This window comes from Triticum dicoccoides, chromosome 5B, assembly GCF_002162155.2.
Source record: "Triticum dicoccoides isolate Atlit2015 ecotype Zavitan chromosome 5B, WEW_v2.0, whole genome shotgun sequence".
Classification (NCBI taxonomy): domain Eukaryota; kingdom Viridiplantae; phylum Streptophyta; class Magnoliopsida; order Poales; family Poaceae; genus Triticum; species Triticum dicoccoides.
Genome location: NC_041389.1, coordinates 521537247 through 521554400, shown reverse-complemented (window position 1 = coordinate 521554400; position 17154 = coordinate 521537247). Strand labels below are relative to the sequence as shown.

At 50.4% G+C, this 17154-nt stretch overlaps 1 pseudogene; it reads left to right on the top strand.

Annotated features, from left to right (window-relative positions):
* The window catches only part of LOC119309925, a 13298-nt pseudogene extending 1111 nt beyond the window's left edge, over window positions 1–12187 (top strand).
* Window positions 12188–17154: the final 4967 nt, after the last annotated feature.

Here is a 17154-nt window from a genome sequence, read left to right as displayed (position 1 = left end):
TCATATATGCATGCGGAAAAAAACCGAATAGAGAAATGCAAAATAGGGGTTATAATATGTGAGTTTCATCTCTTGAGAATCGAGTACTTATGTAATAGTAGATGAATATGTTGTTGGATTTTTTTAAATGAACCACAAAAAAACTGTAAAGGAGAACAAACCGTCATACTCAAGTCTTGTACTCACTTTTTTTCTATCTCATGTTGATCAAATTGTTTGTTTGTTTCATTATACTTGTCTTGCATCTTGAATGCCGTTTCAGTTCCATCAAGAAAAAAAGTGAGTATGAGACTTTTTTCTATCTCATGTTGATCAAATTGTTTGTTTGTTTCATCATACTTGTCTTGCATCAAATTGGTTGCTCCTCTCCAGTGCTTCCTCCCCCTCGCCGCCGCCGGAGTGCGTCCGCCGGGCGACGCCCGTGCGGCGCGGGCGGCGGCGGGGTCTCTTCCTCCTTCCTCTGGTCGTCGTGGCGTCGGCATGGGTCGGCTGTGTGGAGGCGAGGGACGTGACGTCTGGTTGGATTCCCGGTGGCGGGGACGGATGGATTCGGCGACCTCTTGGCTAGGAGGAGGTGGTGCGTCGCAGTGGTGCTGGTGGCGGGGGTTTGGTCGGGGTCGTCTCGATCTCGATCTGGGACGTCGCCGTTGTCAGGGACGGTGGCAGCGTGACCGGATCGGCGATGGCGCGGCCGGATCTGGGCCCAGGCGTGTGCTTGGTCTCCAGGTCACGGTCGACGCGGTGGTGGGTGCGACACGTCGGCAGCTGGGCGGATCTGCGGGATTCCATCCTTGTCTGGTCCTTGTCAGCGTGGGCTACTCCAGGGGAAACCCTAGATCTCCTTGGGATCGAGTGATGGCGGTGCTTTTGCGTCATAGTCCCTCTTCAGGGCATCGTTTTGGAGTTTGCTCCGGTTGAAGGGAGCAGCGACGCCAGCGGCGCACGCCCAGTGGCGCAACTGCCGATGAAAATCGCGCCGACTACAGTCATGGCGAACGATGGCGGCGTCTTTGATGTCATTTCCTTGTCGAGGCATCGTCATTGCAGTTTGCGTCACCAGGCTCGGGATGCTCTAGGGGAAACCCTAGATCTAGGTCTCCCGGATCAGACGATGATGGCGTTCTCAGTATCGCTTCTCCTCGTGAGGGCATCGTTTTGGAGCAAGTGATGGTTGGAGGTGACAAGAGGAGGAGCGGTGTTACATCTACCGCAAGGCCGACGGCGGATCACGGCGGCAATGGCGCTACAGAGTTTCGGGGATGAGCGTGTGTGGATGGACACGGACATGATGGTGGCGTTGTCTGACGCCATGGTGGCGTCGTCGGCAGGCCTGACAAGGTTGGTGCCAGTGGTGGCTCCAGGAATTTGCAACTGGGTATTCATGTGTATTTATTTTGCAAAATCATTGCTATTTTCCGAAATTGTCACTCTTTTGCCAAAATCAACACTGTTTTATAAAAATCATGGTTATTCACATGAAGACCCAAGAATACCCCTAGCGTCGCCCCTGGTTGGTGCGTCAGTATCTGCTCTGGAGATGGATCAACGGTTGGAGGTGGCGGCGGCCTATGAGAGTGCGCCAGTCCGGTGTGTGACCTAGTTCCGGCATTGTTGCTTGGTTGGGGCATCCGGCTTTAGATGTTAGGATTTGATGCGATGTCTGTTTGGTATTAGGCTCGGACATTTGGCACCCCTTCATCAAGGGGATAGGAGTAGCGACATGTGCATTACAAAGATGATGGCTTCAAGCATATTGATGTATTACTTTGTAAGGTCTTTGTGAATAATTAATAAAATGGATGCATGCATCGTCCAGATGCAGAAGCTGGGGGTATATCCTCCTTTAAAAAAATGTGTTTAACTATTACGTATGTGTACTTTTGCAGGAGTTGTTACTGGACTAAGTTGTGGTACTGGGGTTCTATTTATTGTGTTAATTTCAACGTTGTTGATCCGAAGGTGGAACCAAGGTATTAAAAGTAGAGTTCGAGAGGCGCACCTCCGCAGAAACAATGGTCTTTTATTGGAACAACTGATCTCATCGGATCAACGTGCCATGCATAGCACTAAAATATCTTTTTGGATGAGTTAGAAAAGGCAACCGACAATTTTGACTCCACACGCATTCTAGGTCTTGGAGGGCATGATACCGTTTACAAGGGGATTTTATTAGATCAGCGCGTGGTGGCCATAAAGAAGTCCAAATTGGTCGATCAAATAGAGATTGATCAATTCATTAACGAGCTTGCCATTATGTCACAAATCGATCATCGAAATGTGGTAAAACTTTTTGGATGCTGCCTCGAGTCAGAGGAACCTTTGCTTGTGTACGAGTTCATATCCAATGGCACATTGTCTGAAATCCTCCATGGTGACAACCTCAGTCCCAGGATCTCTTTAACATGGGACGATCGTATTAGAATTGCTAGTGAGGCTTCAAGTGCTCTTGCTTACCTCCATTCCGCTGCTTCTATACCAATCTTTCACAGAGATGTGAAATCTGCCAATATACTCTTGACTGATAACTTCAGTGTAAAGGTTGCAGACTTCGGAGCTTCAACATCCATCTCCATTGATGAAACCCGTGTAGTCACAGCAATGCAAGGTACATTTGGATACCTGGATCCCGAGTATCACCACACAGGCCAACTAACTGAAAACAGTGATGTTTATAGTTTTGGTGTGATAATTGTCTAGATCCTTACAAGGAAAAAGTCGATCTTCCTCGATTTCCATGGTGAAAATAAAAGCCTATGCCATTACTTTGTTAAAAGGCAACAAGATAACACCAACAAGGAGATCGTCAATGTTCAAGCTCTTGAGGAAGGTACGGAAAGACAGATTGACGAGATGGCCTCCTGAGGGAGTTCCGGACTAGGGGGTGTTCGGATAGCCGAACTATCATCATCGGCCGGACTCCAAGACTATGAAGATACAAGATTGAAGACTTCGTCCAGTGTCCGGATGGGACTTTCCTTGGCGTGGAAGGCAAGCTTGGCGATACGGATATGTAGATCTCTTACCTTTGTAACCGACTCTGTGTAACCCTAGCCCTCTCCGGTGTCTATATAAACCGGATGGCTTTAGTCCATAGGACGAACAACAATCATACCATAGGCTAGCTTCTAGGGTTTAGCCTCCTTGATCTCGTGGTAGATCCACTCTTGTAACACACATCATCAATATTAATCAAGCAGGACGTAGGGTTTTACCTCCATCAAGAGGGCCCGAATCTAGGTAAAACATCGTGTCCCTTGTCTCCTGTTACCATCCGCCTAGACGCACAGTTCGGGACCCCCTACCCGAGATCCGTCGGTTTTGACACCGACATTGGTGCTTTCATTGAGAGTTCCTCTGTGCCGTCACCGATAGGCTCGATGGCTTCTTCAATCATCATCAACGACACAGTCCAGAGTGAGACCTTCCTCCCCGGACAGATCTTTGTATTCGACGGCTTCGCACTGCGGGCCAATTCGCTTGGCCAACTGGAGCAGATCGAAAGCTACGCCCCTGGCCGTCAGGTCAGATTTGAAAGTTTGAACTTCACGGCTGACATCCGCGGGGACTTGATCCTCGATGGATTCGAGCCACAGCCGAGCGTGCCACACTGTCACGGCGAGCATGATTTAGCTCTGCGGCCGGACAGTACCCTGGAGGCCGCACTCGAAACCGCTCCGATCTTCAATCCGGAGCCGGTTGTGCAGATCGAGGACGGATGCCTAGACATCGCCTCGGGGGCTGCAACCTCTACGGTGATAGAGCCGAACACTAACCTTGTCCCTCATAAAGCTCGTGACTCCGAGGTGCCGGACTCCTCACCGGACTCCGAAGCCCCCTCGCCCTCCCCGATCGAATCCGATTGGGCGCCGATCATGGAGTTCACCGCAGCGGACATCTTTCAACACTCACCTTTCGACGACATCTTGAGTTTGCTAAAGTATCTTTCGTTATCAGGAGAGCCCTGGCCGGACTACGGTCAGGACAGTTGGGATGCGGACGACGAAGAAATTCAAAGCCCACCCACCACCCACTTGGTAGCCGCTGTCGACGATCTAACTGACATGCTAGACTACGACTCCGAAGACATCGACAGTATGGACGACGATGCCGGAGACGACCAAGAACCAGCGCCTACTGGGCACTGGACAGCCACCTCATCATATGACATATACATGGTGGATATCCCAAAAGATGGGATTGACGAAGGAACAGAGGAGGATGACCCCTCCAAAAAGCAGCCCAAGCGCCGGCGTCAGCGGCGCCGCTCTAAATCCCGCCACAGCAAGAATGAAGACTCCGGCACCGGAGATAACAATACACCGGACAGTGCCGAAGACAACCCACTCCAGCAAGATCAAGCGCAGGAGGACGAAGAGGCCAGCCCTCACAAGAGAGCGGCAGAAGAAGAGGCAGAGGATTATATGCCTCCCTCCGGAGACGAAGCGAGCCTCGACGATGACGAATTCGTCGTGCCTGAGGATCCCATCGAACAAGAGCGTTTTAAATGCAGGCTTATGGCCACGGCGAACAGCCTCAAGAAAAAGCAGCAACAGTTTAGAGCTGATCAAGATCTGCTAGCCGACAGATGGACCGAAGTCCTCGCGGCCGAAGAGCATGAGCTCGAACACCCCTCCAAAAGCTACCCTAAACGCAAGCTGCTCCCCCGATTAGAGGAGGAGGCGTATGAACCCGCATCACCAGGAGACAATACGGCTGACCGACCACCCCGTGGTCGCGACAGAGAGGCCTCTAGGCCCTTCACTAGACCCGTACCCCAGCATCATTCGAAAAGCACACGACCACATGGGAACACTTCGGACTTGCGAGATATATTGGAGGATAAGGCAAGACAATCAAGATCGATCTATGGATCGCGTGGGCGTCCCACGATACGTGACGACAACCATCGCGCCGGACACAGTAAGTCCGGCCGGGCCGAACAAAATAGACCAAGCTCTTTTGAGCTCCGTCATGATATCGCCCAGTACAGAGGCACCGCACACCCACTATGCTTCACAGATGAAGTAATGGATCATCAAATCCCTGAAGGGTTTAAACCCGTAAATATTAAATCTTACGATGGCACAACAGACCCCGCAGTTTGGATCAAAGACTATCTCCTTCACATCCACATGGACCGCGGCAACGATCTTCATGCCATCAAATATCTCCCCCTCAAGCTTAAAGGACCAGCCCGGCATTGGCTCAACAGCTTGCCAGCAGCGTCAATTGGGAGTTGGGAGGACCTGGAAGCCGCATTCCTCGATAACTTCCAGGGCACTTATGTGCAACCACCAGACGCTGATGACCTAAGCCACATAATTCAGCAGCCAGACGAATCGGCCAGACAATTCTGGACACGGTTCTTAACCAAGAAAAACCAAATCGTCGACTGTCCGGATGCGGAGGCCCTCGCGGCCTTCAAGCATAACATCCGCGACGAGTGGCTTGCCCGGCACCTGGGACAGGAAAAGCCGAAATCCATGGCAGCCCTCACATCACTCATGACCCGCTTCTGCGCGGGTGACGACAGCTGGCTAGCACGCAGCAACAACCTCAGCAAAAATTCTGGCAGTCCGGATTTCAAGGACCGAAATGGCAGGCCACGTCGTAACAAAAACAAACGCCGCATTAACAGCGACAACAGTGAGGATACGGCAGTCAATGCCGGATTCAGAGGCTCTAAACCCGGTCAGCGGAAAAAGACATTCAAAAGAACTACCCTGGGTCCGTCCAATTTGGACCGAATACTCGACCGCTTGTGCCAGATACACGGCACCCCCGAAAAGCTAGCTAACTACACCAATAGGGACTGTTGGGTATTCAAACAGGCAGGCAAGTTAATTGCCGAAAATAATGACAAGGGGCTGCATAGCGATGACGAGGAAGAGACCCGACCGCCGAACAACAGAGGACAGAAGGGCTTCCCCCCACAGGTGCGGACGGTGAACATGATATACGCAACGCACATACCCAAAAGGGAGCGGAAGCATGCACTCAGGGATGTCTACGCGATGGAGCCAGTTGCCCCGAAGTTCAATCCATGGTCCTCCTGCCTGATCACTTTTGACCGAAGGGACCACCCCACCAGCATCCGCCATGGTGGATTCGCCGCATTGGTTTTAGACCCAATCGTCGATGGGTTTCACCTCACCAGAGTCCTAATGGACGGCGGCAGCAGCCTGAACCTGCTTTATCAGGATACAGTGCGTAAAATGGGCATAGACCCCTTAAGGATTAAACCAACCAAGACGACCTTTAAAGGCGTCATACCAGGTGTAGAAGCCAATTGTACAGGCTCAATTACACTGGAAGTGGTCTTCGGATCCCCGGATAACTTCCGAAGCGAGGAGTTAATCTTCGACATAGTCCCGTTCCGCAGTGGCTATCATTCCCTGCTCGGACGTACCGCGTTCGCAAAGTTCAACGCGGTGCCGCACTATGCATACCTCAAGCTCAAGATGCCAGGCCCTCGAGGAGTCATCACGGTCAATGGAAACACTGAACGTTCTCTCCGCACGGAGGAACATACAGCGGCTCTCGCAGCAGAAGTGCAATGCAGCCTCTTAAGGCAATTCTCGAGTCCGGCCGTTAAGCGGCCGGACATAGCTAAGCGCGCCCGGAGTAACTTACAACAAGACCACCTGGCACGTTCCGAGCACGCGTAGCAGTGCGGCCCCAACCCCAGCCCCTGCGAAACGTCAAAACATGTCCTTCGCATACACCATTACGCTCTGAAGATACCATGGGCATGGGGAGAGGGGCACGACCACGACAAGCCCAGACTGCGGCTCAACCACACCAGGGGCTCTTAAGTGTGTCGTTCTTTTTTTTCTTTTTACCTTTTATTTTTTACCCACAGGACTCCGTTTGTCAGAGGCCCTGTCCGGCAGCAGACCTGCCGAACTCACGATGCAACAGCCAGGGAAGGATAAAGGCTACAACGAATATACAGGTGGTCTCCATTACGAGCATTTTTATACACCAATCCGCAGCCTACCCCTGGAGGGGGACATGTTTAACAGTCCCATCCCTTGCTTATCGCAATATTTGTATCGTTCTGCATTCATAGCAGAACTTATTGAATAAAACAATGCAGCAACTTTTTGCTTATAATTGCATTTATTTTTCATACATATGTTCATTTACGGCATGTTGCATCCGTACACTTTGGTACAACTAATATACACCAGGGGCTTATGTTTCCCGCATTATGGTGTGATAAGTCCGAACACTTTCACAAGTGCGGCACCCCGAACTTATAGCACTATATGCATCGGCTTCGAATCATGTCTTGGGTCAATAGTTGGGTTTGCCCGGCTCCCATGTTTTGGTACCTTGCGTTCCGTTATATCGGCTAAGGTAGCAGTGGGAGAACCACTGTGATTGCGCCCCAGTTGAGCTGGGTTAACGCCTCAGTGGAGAAAGCTAAAACTGACCGTCATGATGAGGCGAGAGCCGGTCGCTGTTCGAGAGGTTTTTTGCGAGTCCTTAAAGACTTATGCCGCTTAGAGCGAGGAGCCGGATACTGTCCGGCCCAGGCGTGGATAGCGCCCCAAATTCGGCATTCCGAAGACTAGGGGCTTCGCCGAAATTTAAAATTATAGAATTCTATGGCTAAGTGAGAGTGTTCAAGCATTATAAGTCCGGTTGCGTTGTTCGCTGTGTTGAGCGCCTCCCTAGATGGACCCAAAAATGGGAACAAGAGCGCTCAAGTTTATCCCGAACACCCCAGCACTTGTGGCATGGGGGCTGAAGCCGACGACTTGCCATCTCTCAGATTTGATAAACAGCCGCACAAAAGGTAATATTTTAAATTAATAAGCGTTGCTTAGCGCATATGAACTAAGTTTTCAGCGCACAGGATAACAAAATGCGAGTCTACTCAAATATTACATCTTTGGAGCACTCACCCGCAATAATGCGGGCGCCCTTCAGCACACTCTTATAATACATCTCGGGCATGCGATGCTCCTTGCCCTCTGGTGGCGGGTCCGTCACAAGCTTCTGGGCATCCATCTTGCCCCAGTGCACCTTTGCGCGGGCAAGGGCCCGACGGGCACCCTCAATGCAAGCGGAGTGCTTGATGGCTTCAACCCACGGGCACGCATCCACCAGCCGCCGCACCAGGCCGAAGTAGCTCCCAGGCATGGCCTCCTTAGGCCACAACCGAAATATGAGGCCCTTCATGGCCTGTTCGGCCGCCTTGTGGAGCTTGACCAGCTGCTTCAGCTGGTCGCTAAGAGGCACCGGATGTCCGGCCTCAGCATACTGAGACCAGAAGACCTTCTCCATCGAGCTCCCCTCCTCGGCCCGGTAGAATGCGGCAGCATCGGACACGCTGCGAGGAAGATCTGTGAACGCTCCTGGAGAGCTCCGAATTCGGGTAAGCAACAGGTAATTAACACTCACATGCTTACTTTGCATGAAAAATGCCTTACCCGCTGCTATTTTCTTCACCGCCTGAATCTCCTGGAGGGCCTTGTAGGCTTCGGCCTTAGCGGCTTTGGCACTCTCAAGAGCCGTTGCAAGCTCAGACTCTCGAGTCTTCGAGTCACGCTCCAAGCTCTCATATTTTTTCATGAGATCCTAGAGCTCTTGCTGTACCTCCGCCACCCGCGCCTCCTGCTTCTCTCGCTCGGTGCGCTCCACGACCGCATTGCGTTCGGCCGCGGCCACCGCCTCCTTCAGGGTCGCCACCTCATTAGTGGCCCCTGCAATACCCACGTTATCCTTGTCATTTTTCTTGCAACCAAATCCTTTTCTGTAAGGTACAATTTTAATAAGGTATTACTCACCTTCTTTTTCCTCGAGCTGCTTCTTGGCATGGCCGAGCTCGTTCTCGGACCGCTCGAGGCTTTCCTTCAAAGTATTGACCTCCGCAGTCAGTGCGGCGGAGGTCAGCAGCACAGCCTGCAATCCCATATTGACATATTTTTTATGACTCCTGCGTATATCTATTTAAAGATCCTCAGTCCGGCTTTTCTTTCCGAACACCGAACCGAGCATCAGGGGCTACTGTCTATGCGGTACCATTTTACATATATCAAAACTCTTACCTCAAAGCCTGTTAGAAGGTTGCTGCAGGCTTCGGTCAGCCCGCTCGTGGCGAGCTGAACCTTCTGAATCACCGCACTCATAACAGTACGGTGTTCCTCTTTGATGGAGGCGCCGTTGAGCGCCTCCAGCAAATTATCCGGCACCTCCGGTTGGACGGAGGCAGCCGGCGTCACGGTCTTGCCCTTCTTGCGAAGGGGTCGCCCGCCGGACTCTGGAGCCACTGTGGGTTCCGGGGCCGAGTCCGGTGCAAAGTCCGGGAGGTTGTCCTGTGACACCTCCGGGGCCTCCTCCTCCTGGTGGGTCCCTTCCTGGGATCCCACCTCGGCATCGTCCGCGGCACGGGGGATGGAGGCAGTCGGAAGGGAATCCATATCCGACGCACCCAAGGACCCGCTCGACGAAACGGGAAGATCATCCTTGGGCGGACTGCAGGGTTGTATGCAGCATTAGAAAGACATTATGTGACGAAAGGGAAAAAACCTTGAAGTTATTCGGGAGTCCGGATACTTAAGATCTCGCCAGGGGCTTGGCCCTTGGGGGCCAGTCCTCGTCGTCATCGCTGGCGTTGGCAGAGTAGTCCGGGGGAAGAGTTTTCCCCTTCTTGGACCCTTCGGCCTCCCTTGTTGGGGAGGCCTTCCTTTTCTTCCCTCCCCCTGCTGGGGGAGAGGCTTTATTCTTCTCCTCCTCGCCTTGGTGGGAGGAGTCGGCCTCGGATTTATCATCCGATAGCACCTGAAAACGGGAACTCTTCCGAGTCCCCGTGGCCTTCTTCTTGGCCTTCTTCTCCGGCACCACGTGGGGTGCCGGAGCCAGCAGCCCCGTTAGGCGGGCGTCCGCTGGGTCCTCTGGCAATGGGGCCGGACAGATAGTCCGTTCGGCCTTCGCCAACCAGTCCTGTCAAAGGTAAAGGGAGTTTAGATCCCGCATAGAGTCAAACTATGGAGAACAAGTGGAAAAATCACTTACCTCGTCAGCTGGATGCTGCGAGCAGAATCCGCGATCTTCGGTAGCGGATGCGGGAGCCTCGGCGCCCTTGAACAACACCTTCCAGACATCTTCGTACGTAGTGTCGAAGAGCCCGCTCAGGGTCTGGTGCTGCGCCGGATCGAACTCCCACATGTTGAAACCCCGTCGTTGGCACGGGAGAATCCGGCGGATGAGCATGACCTGAACTACATTGACAAGCTTGAGCTTCTTGTCCACCAGCTTCTGGATACAGGCTTGGAGTCCGGTCAGCTCCTTCGAATCCCCCAAGATCCGGCCACTCTCTTTCCAGGAGGTGAGCCGTGTAGGGATGCCGGATCTGAATTCGGGGGCCGCTGCCCAATCAGGGTCACGCGGCTCGGTGATATAGAACCACCCCGATTGCCACCCCTTAATGGTTTCCACGAAGGTGCCCTCCAGCCACGTAACGTGGGACATCCTGCCCACCATGGCGCCTCCGCACTCCGCTTGGCTGCCCTTCACAACCTTCGGCTTGACACTGAAGGTCTTGAGCCACAAGCCGAAGTGGGGCTGGATGCAGAGGAAGGCCTCGCACACGACGATAAACGCCGAGATGTTGAAGATGAAATTCGGAGCCAGATCATGGAAATCTAGGCCGTAGTAGAACATGAGCCCCCGGGCAAAGGGATGAAGTGGGAAGCCCAGTCCGTGGAGGAAATGGGGAAGAAATACTACCCTCTCATGGGGCCTGGGGGTGGGGATGAGCTCCCCCTCGTCGGGGAGCCGGTGCACGATGTCGCTGGACAAATATCCGGCGTCGCGCAGCTTCTGGATCTGCCCCTCCGTGACGGAGGAGGCCATCCACTTGCCTCCCACTCCGGACATAGTTGGAGAAGGTTGAGATGAGAATTGCGGACCTGGGCGCTGGAGCTCGAGTTCGCGGAGATGGATAAGCCAAGAAGGAAGAAGGCGCAGGTAAAAGGGTTGGATTTTTATCCCCTTATATGGGCGGACAAAAACATGTGTCCCCACCGGCATGGTAAAACTCGCTTATCCCCCAAGCGTCACAAACAATGGCACGGTTGGGTTACCCACGTCCGTATTGATGGGAATCCCGGAATAAGGGGAACACGATCTCTGCTTCGACAAGACGTGCCAAGGGAACCGCTTCGCTAAACGCGCTGAGGTGGAACAATAAAAACAATTTGAGTAAAGGCTTGGTAGTGGTGCGACGTCACGCCACGAAATACATCAGCAGATTGATCTTGTGTAATGTTATTCTCTCTACGGTGGTACGTGGAATTTATTTTTGCAGAGCCGGACACTATCCTGGTGTTCACAATCTTCTATAAATTATTCGGAGGGGGAACCCGCCTTGCAATGCCGAAGACAATATGCGCGCCGGACTCGTCGTCATTGAAGCCTGATTCAGGGGCTACTGAGGGAGTTCCGGACTAGGGGGTGTCTGGATAGCCGAACTATCATCATCGGCCGGACTCCAAGACTATGAAGATACAAGATTGAAGACTTCGTCCCGTGTCCGGATGGGACTTTCCTTGGCGTGGAAGGCAAGCTTGGCGATACGGATATGTAGATCTCCTACCTTTGTAACCGACTCTGTGTAACCCTAGCCCTCTCCGGTGTCTATATAAACCGGATGGCTTTAGTCCATAGGACGAACAACAATCATACCATAGGCTAGCTTCTAGGGTTTAGCCTCCTTGATCTCGTGGTAGATCCACTCTTGTAACACACATTATCAATATTAATCAAGCAGAACGTAGGGTTTTACCTCCATCAAGAGGGCCCGAACCTGGGTAAAACATCGTGTTCGTTGTCTCCTGTTACCATCCTCCTAGACACACAGTTCGGGACCCCCTATCCGAGATCCGCCGGTTTTGACACCGACACCTCCCTTGTGATGGCATGCTTAAAGCATAGAGGAGAGGAGAGGCCTACCATGAAATAAGTGGAGCTAAGACTGCAGGCCATGAGAGGGAAGATGGCGATGAAGAGAAATCATGAGTTAGAAAGGCATGGTGAAGCTGTGACATTGTTACCTTCAAATTATTCCAACTATTTCAGCACTAGTTTTGGGGCTGCTAATTCATCAAATCAATGTGTCACTCGATGTTGTACAATGGAGCGAGAACTAGTTTCTTGGACGGACCTACCTCACTAAATTGTCACATTTTCCCTTTGATCTACGTGCTAAAATACCAATTAGATGAACTTTTCTGCTTTATTCTATGAACAAAAATAATGTGGGTTTTTTGTAACACAAATATGATTGTATACCAATGTTGGCAACGCTCCTAGAATCATGTCCTCTCCAAAAGTTCGTATCAGCTCCCTGTTGTGATCTCTCTTCCTGAGACATGATGAACTCTCCATTTGGCACTATTGTTGGCCACACCATGGCGATGACAACCCGCAAGGTTGAGATAGCCGAATTAATAGTCTCGACAAAGAAGCATCTCATGTAATGTGATCTAGTAAGCTTATCAAGTGAAGTTTATTCTGAAGAAGGTTGTGTAGGCATAGGAGAGCTGTTGGAAGAGAGGGGAGATGTGAAAACTTTTGATGTATGTTTTAATCAGATATAAAGGCATTTGCATGAAATTTCTTTATCTTAGGTAGTTTAATGACATGCCTAAACAACATTGACTTATCTGCAATATGCACTTTTTTTTTAAAAGGAGGGTTACCATGGCCTCTGCATCAAAATGATGCATGCAGCCATCTCTATTAATTTATTCATCAAAGTTAGACAAAATGAATGCAAAGATCAACCCAAAGCCACCTTCGAGGCGAATAAAGTCAATATACCTACAAGTATAAAGATGTGCTCTGACCGCATCAATTGGCACTATCTAATCCAGTATCCTCAAGAAGCCGCCTGCCTGGCAAGCTAAGAGTAGATGGCTCACAAAATGCATCACATGCTCACGCTCTAGGATCCGCTGCTGTCCCATCCTCACGCGGGGTCAGGTAATGTTACAATCTGGCTATCTGGACAAACGTAAATGCACGCAGGCCTGTCTAGGTTATCTGTGATTTAACCATCCTCCGATACTTCCCTTGCAGGTTCTGTAGACGCAGCAAGTGAAATGTTCAGAGCTCGCAAAGAAGGCTTCCATGTTGGTGGCGCGTCTCTGAAGCTACGAGGAATCAACACATATTTCATTCGGACCGGATGACATGTGCTTTTGCTGGTCTATCTATCGGGGCTATCAATGTTTTATCTTGTTGCAGTTCTTGAGGTAAGATATTTCAGTGTGTTGCAGGGTCCGGATCGACTTCGCCACCATTTGCAACCTGATGACGTCCATGAAATTAAAGCTACACAGCCTGATGCAGGTTCCCCGTGTGAAATTAAACCATGATCTGGCACCATTTGTCTTGTCATGGACCTTTTGCAGGACGAAAACAGGAGTTTACTTGTTGCAACTTGCAATTGACAGGAGTGAGAGCAGTCACACTCACGCCTGAAATAATGCATGTTAGCACGCACCTAAAAAAAAAGCACGCACCAACCTGTGCAATTGTTCTTTGGTAAAATCTTCACTTCAGGTGTGAAGCGACAGCGTTGACGCGGTGCGCACCTACGTTGGAACAAAGTTTCTGCGCCGTCATAAATCAAGCCCTGAACAAGTTACCGGGAGAAAAATCGCACTAGCTAGCTGGTAAATTAGGCAGCATGTGTCAGTAATGCCACGTTTGGTTGGAGTTTTTGCGCAGTTTAGTACTCCCTCCGTTTTAAAATATAAGAGCGTTTTTGACACTATATTAGTGTTAAAAACACTCCTATATTTTGGGACGGAGGGAGTAGTACTTAGCTAACGGGAGTTTACATTTCCGTGGTAGTAGCCCGATGAAGAATCGGGTTTGTACTTCACTACTTGTTTTTTTAGAAAAGGGGGTGTACCCCAGCCTCTGCATCAGAAAGATGCATACGGCTCATATTATTAAAAAGATAATCCAGTAACAAAGTCTCGAAAGGTCGTAGTGCATACATAAACAAAAGCTCAAAAGAGGTAAGACCCAAAGCCACAACCGACTGGCAAAATAAAAGGAGCACTACATGCCTATCCTATTACATGACCGCCATCCAAACCGGTTGAAAATATCCCGAGCTACCATCTCCCATCGGGTAGACGCAGTAACCAAACGCTCCCTGGCCTCCGTCGGAGTGAGTAGCGACCACATACGGATGAACGCCGTGGCCCTGAAGATAACCTACAAAAAGTGAATGTTTGTTGATCTGTTAAAGACTAAATCATTTCTGTAGTTCCATACTGCCCACAATAAAGCACAAACGCCAACCCGAATGTGTCTTGCAGTATCAGAATCAACCCCATCAAGCCATGTTCCAAATAACATGTTGATAGAGGTGAGCTGATTAATATTAAACGCAATATGAATCGACCGCCACGGAATCTTAGCCAACGGACAATCGAGAAAGAGGTGTTTGATGTTTTCGTTATGATCACAAAAGCTACATCTAGACGAGCCCACCCAATTTCGTTTTACAAGGTTATCCATAGTCAAAATGACTTGTTTATGCATAAACCACATAAACACTTTGATACGTAAGGGTACCTTAACTTTCCAAACATGTAACGTGGTAGGGATGACGCTAGAGTTAATGACATCCAGATACATTGATTTGACCGAGAACGCACCGTTCTTAGTAAGTTTTCAATGCAGCTGATCTGGCTGCCGAGACAGCCGAACTTCCATTAAACGTCTAACGAGATGGAGCCAGGCCTCCCAACGATTTTCAACTAGCGTCCGTCTAAAACTAATATTGAGGGGAGCGGATTGTAAAATATTTGCAACATAGGTTTCTCTACGTCGAACAATGTTGTACAATGTAGGATATTGAAGTGCAAGGGGGTCTCCCCAAGCCACGTATCCTCCCAAAACCTCGTAGTGGCACCATTCCCAACAATAAATTTTGTCTTGTTAAAAAAGAGTTGTTTAACTCTCATCAAACCCTTCCAAAAGGGAGAGTCAGAAGGCCTCACATTCACCTGAGCCAAGGTTTTAGCATAAAGATACTTATTACGCAAAATCTGTGCCCAAATAGCCTCCGTCTCAGATGACAGCTTAAATAGCCACTTGCTAAGGAAACATATGTTTTTGACTTCCAGATTTTCAATACCTAGACCTTCTTGGTCCTTAGGCCTACAGATAATATCCCACTTAGCAAGCTTATACTTTCATTTAAACTCATCATTTGTACTTCACTACTTGTACTCAACTTTCAGTTAGTCAAGCACAAGAAGCCTAAAGCCACCACCCATCATCAGGAACATTCATCGTCATCATCATCAGGCTAACACTGCCCTGCATGCGCAACTGGTGCATGTCGCTCCATTCCTGTATAATGTAACACTCGTACGTATTGAGTTAATCCAGTTTAGGGCAACTCCAACGCACGACCCTAAATGGTTCATCCATGTTTATTTGAGGGTAAACGGATAGAAGAGGCCGTCCAACGCGCGGGGGCAAATGGACCAATGTATGTTTTCGATCTGCTTTCGACTTATTCCCAGTTCAACTTTGGGCCAAGTTTGCGGCCAAACTGACATGCGCGGACGGTGCGTGGCGCCCGCCCATGTCCTCCACTGGCCCGCCCGTCAGGGACACATGCGCTCCTTTTTCTATTCCCCTCCTCTCACTCCAGCCGCACCCCGCCCCTCTCGTCCCGAGCCGCCGCTGACGCCATTTTTTTCGGACGTGTCGCTGTCCAGCATGACCCCACGCTCGCCCCTACCTTGTCGCAGCCCCCGTTCCCTCGACGCCCCGAGCTGTCCAACCCCGGCCACCTGATTTTAGCGCACCCGGCGGTCGGATTTGGAGCGGATCCGGCCGGATTTGAGCTCACCCAGCTGACGTAGGCCACGCCGTGCCATGGACTGGCCGGGCACTAGGCCGATTAGCCTCGGCAAGGCTGCCAGGCCGCATGCAGGTACTGACTACGCCTCTAGCCGCTCGGATCTACCCCGTCGATGGTTCGCCGGCAAATACACGAACGGCCGTCGCCGGGCTCGGTGCTGGCCCAAAGGCTCGTCGGCGCACCGTTGCCGCTCATAAAGTGCGACGACTATCCACGGAAGGTCTTGCGCCGCATGTCTACAACTTCGGAACATCCCAGATGGGTGTTTGTCAAATGCAAAAAACGATGGGGTATGCGCTAGTCTAGCTCCAGTTGTGCTCTCGGATTGACTAGTTTTACTTACAGTCAAATATTCATTATGTAGGTTGGATGCAACTTTTGGTATTGAAAAAAAGAATACATCGATCTATTGATAGGACGCAATTATAATAGATGTTTGTGCACTTATTGCTAGAATAAAGGTTAGAGATGAGACAAGATGCGAATAAGCAACGTCTACTTCTTTAGACTCGAAGAAGAAATAAGCACGCAAGATCGAGACTTCGTAGATCAACAATGAATGCATCGAGAAGGCACTAATCCAGCTTGTGGAAGCAGTTATGAAAGTTGGATGTATTATAAAATGTCTTCTTGTGGTTCTTGTTTTCCTTGGTCTTTCTATTCTAGTCAAGATTTGATGATATGCTTCAATGTATTAAAAATCAATGATGAAAATAAAGATATGTATTGCAAAAATATATATGCGGATGAGATGCGGTCGAAATACGGCCGTGCGTTGGGCGCACGGCCGACGCATCCACAAGTCCGGACGAACACGACCTCACTGCCACTTCAAACAGACAAAAAACGAATAAAACGGACATCCGTTTAGATCATGCGTTGGAGTTACCCTTAGCTCGACCTCATTGCGGCCCGGCGGCCAGCACCGGGGTCACCCCTCGTGGCCTTGTCGTTGCTCGCCGCCGCTCTGGAAACAAGTGGCGGAGCGGCGCTCCTGGCTGGCCCGGGGAGGGTGTGAACCAAGTGCTTTCATTTTCCAAGACAAGATCCATCGAGAACGTCGTCCGTGGTGGTTAGATCTTGAACGTTCCGGTCTCAGACAAGATTCTCCATGCACGTTGAACATTTCAAAAGGAGTTACCACGTTGAAAGGCTGCCTAGAGATCGAAACAAACAATCTTTTACTACCAGTGACGCCTCTATCAGATCAGATCAGACAACCTAAAAAACACGGCCGGGGTACG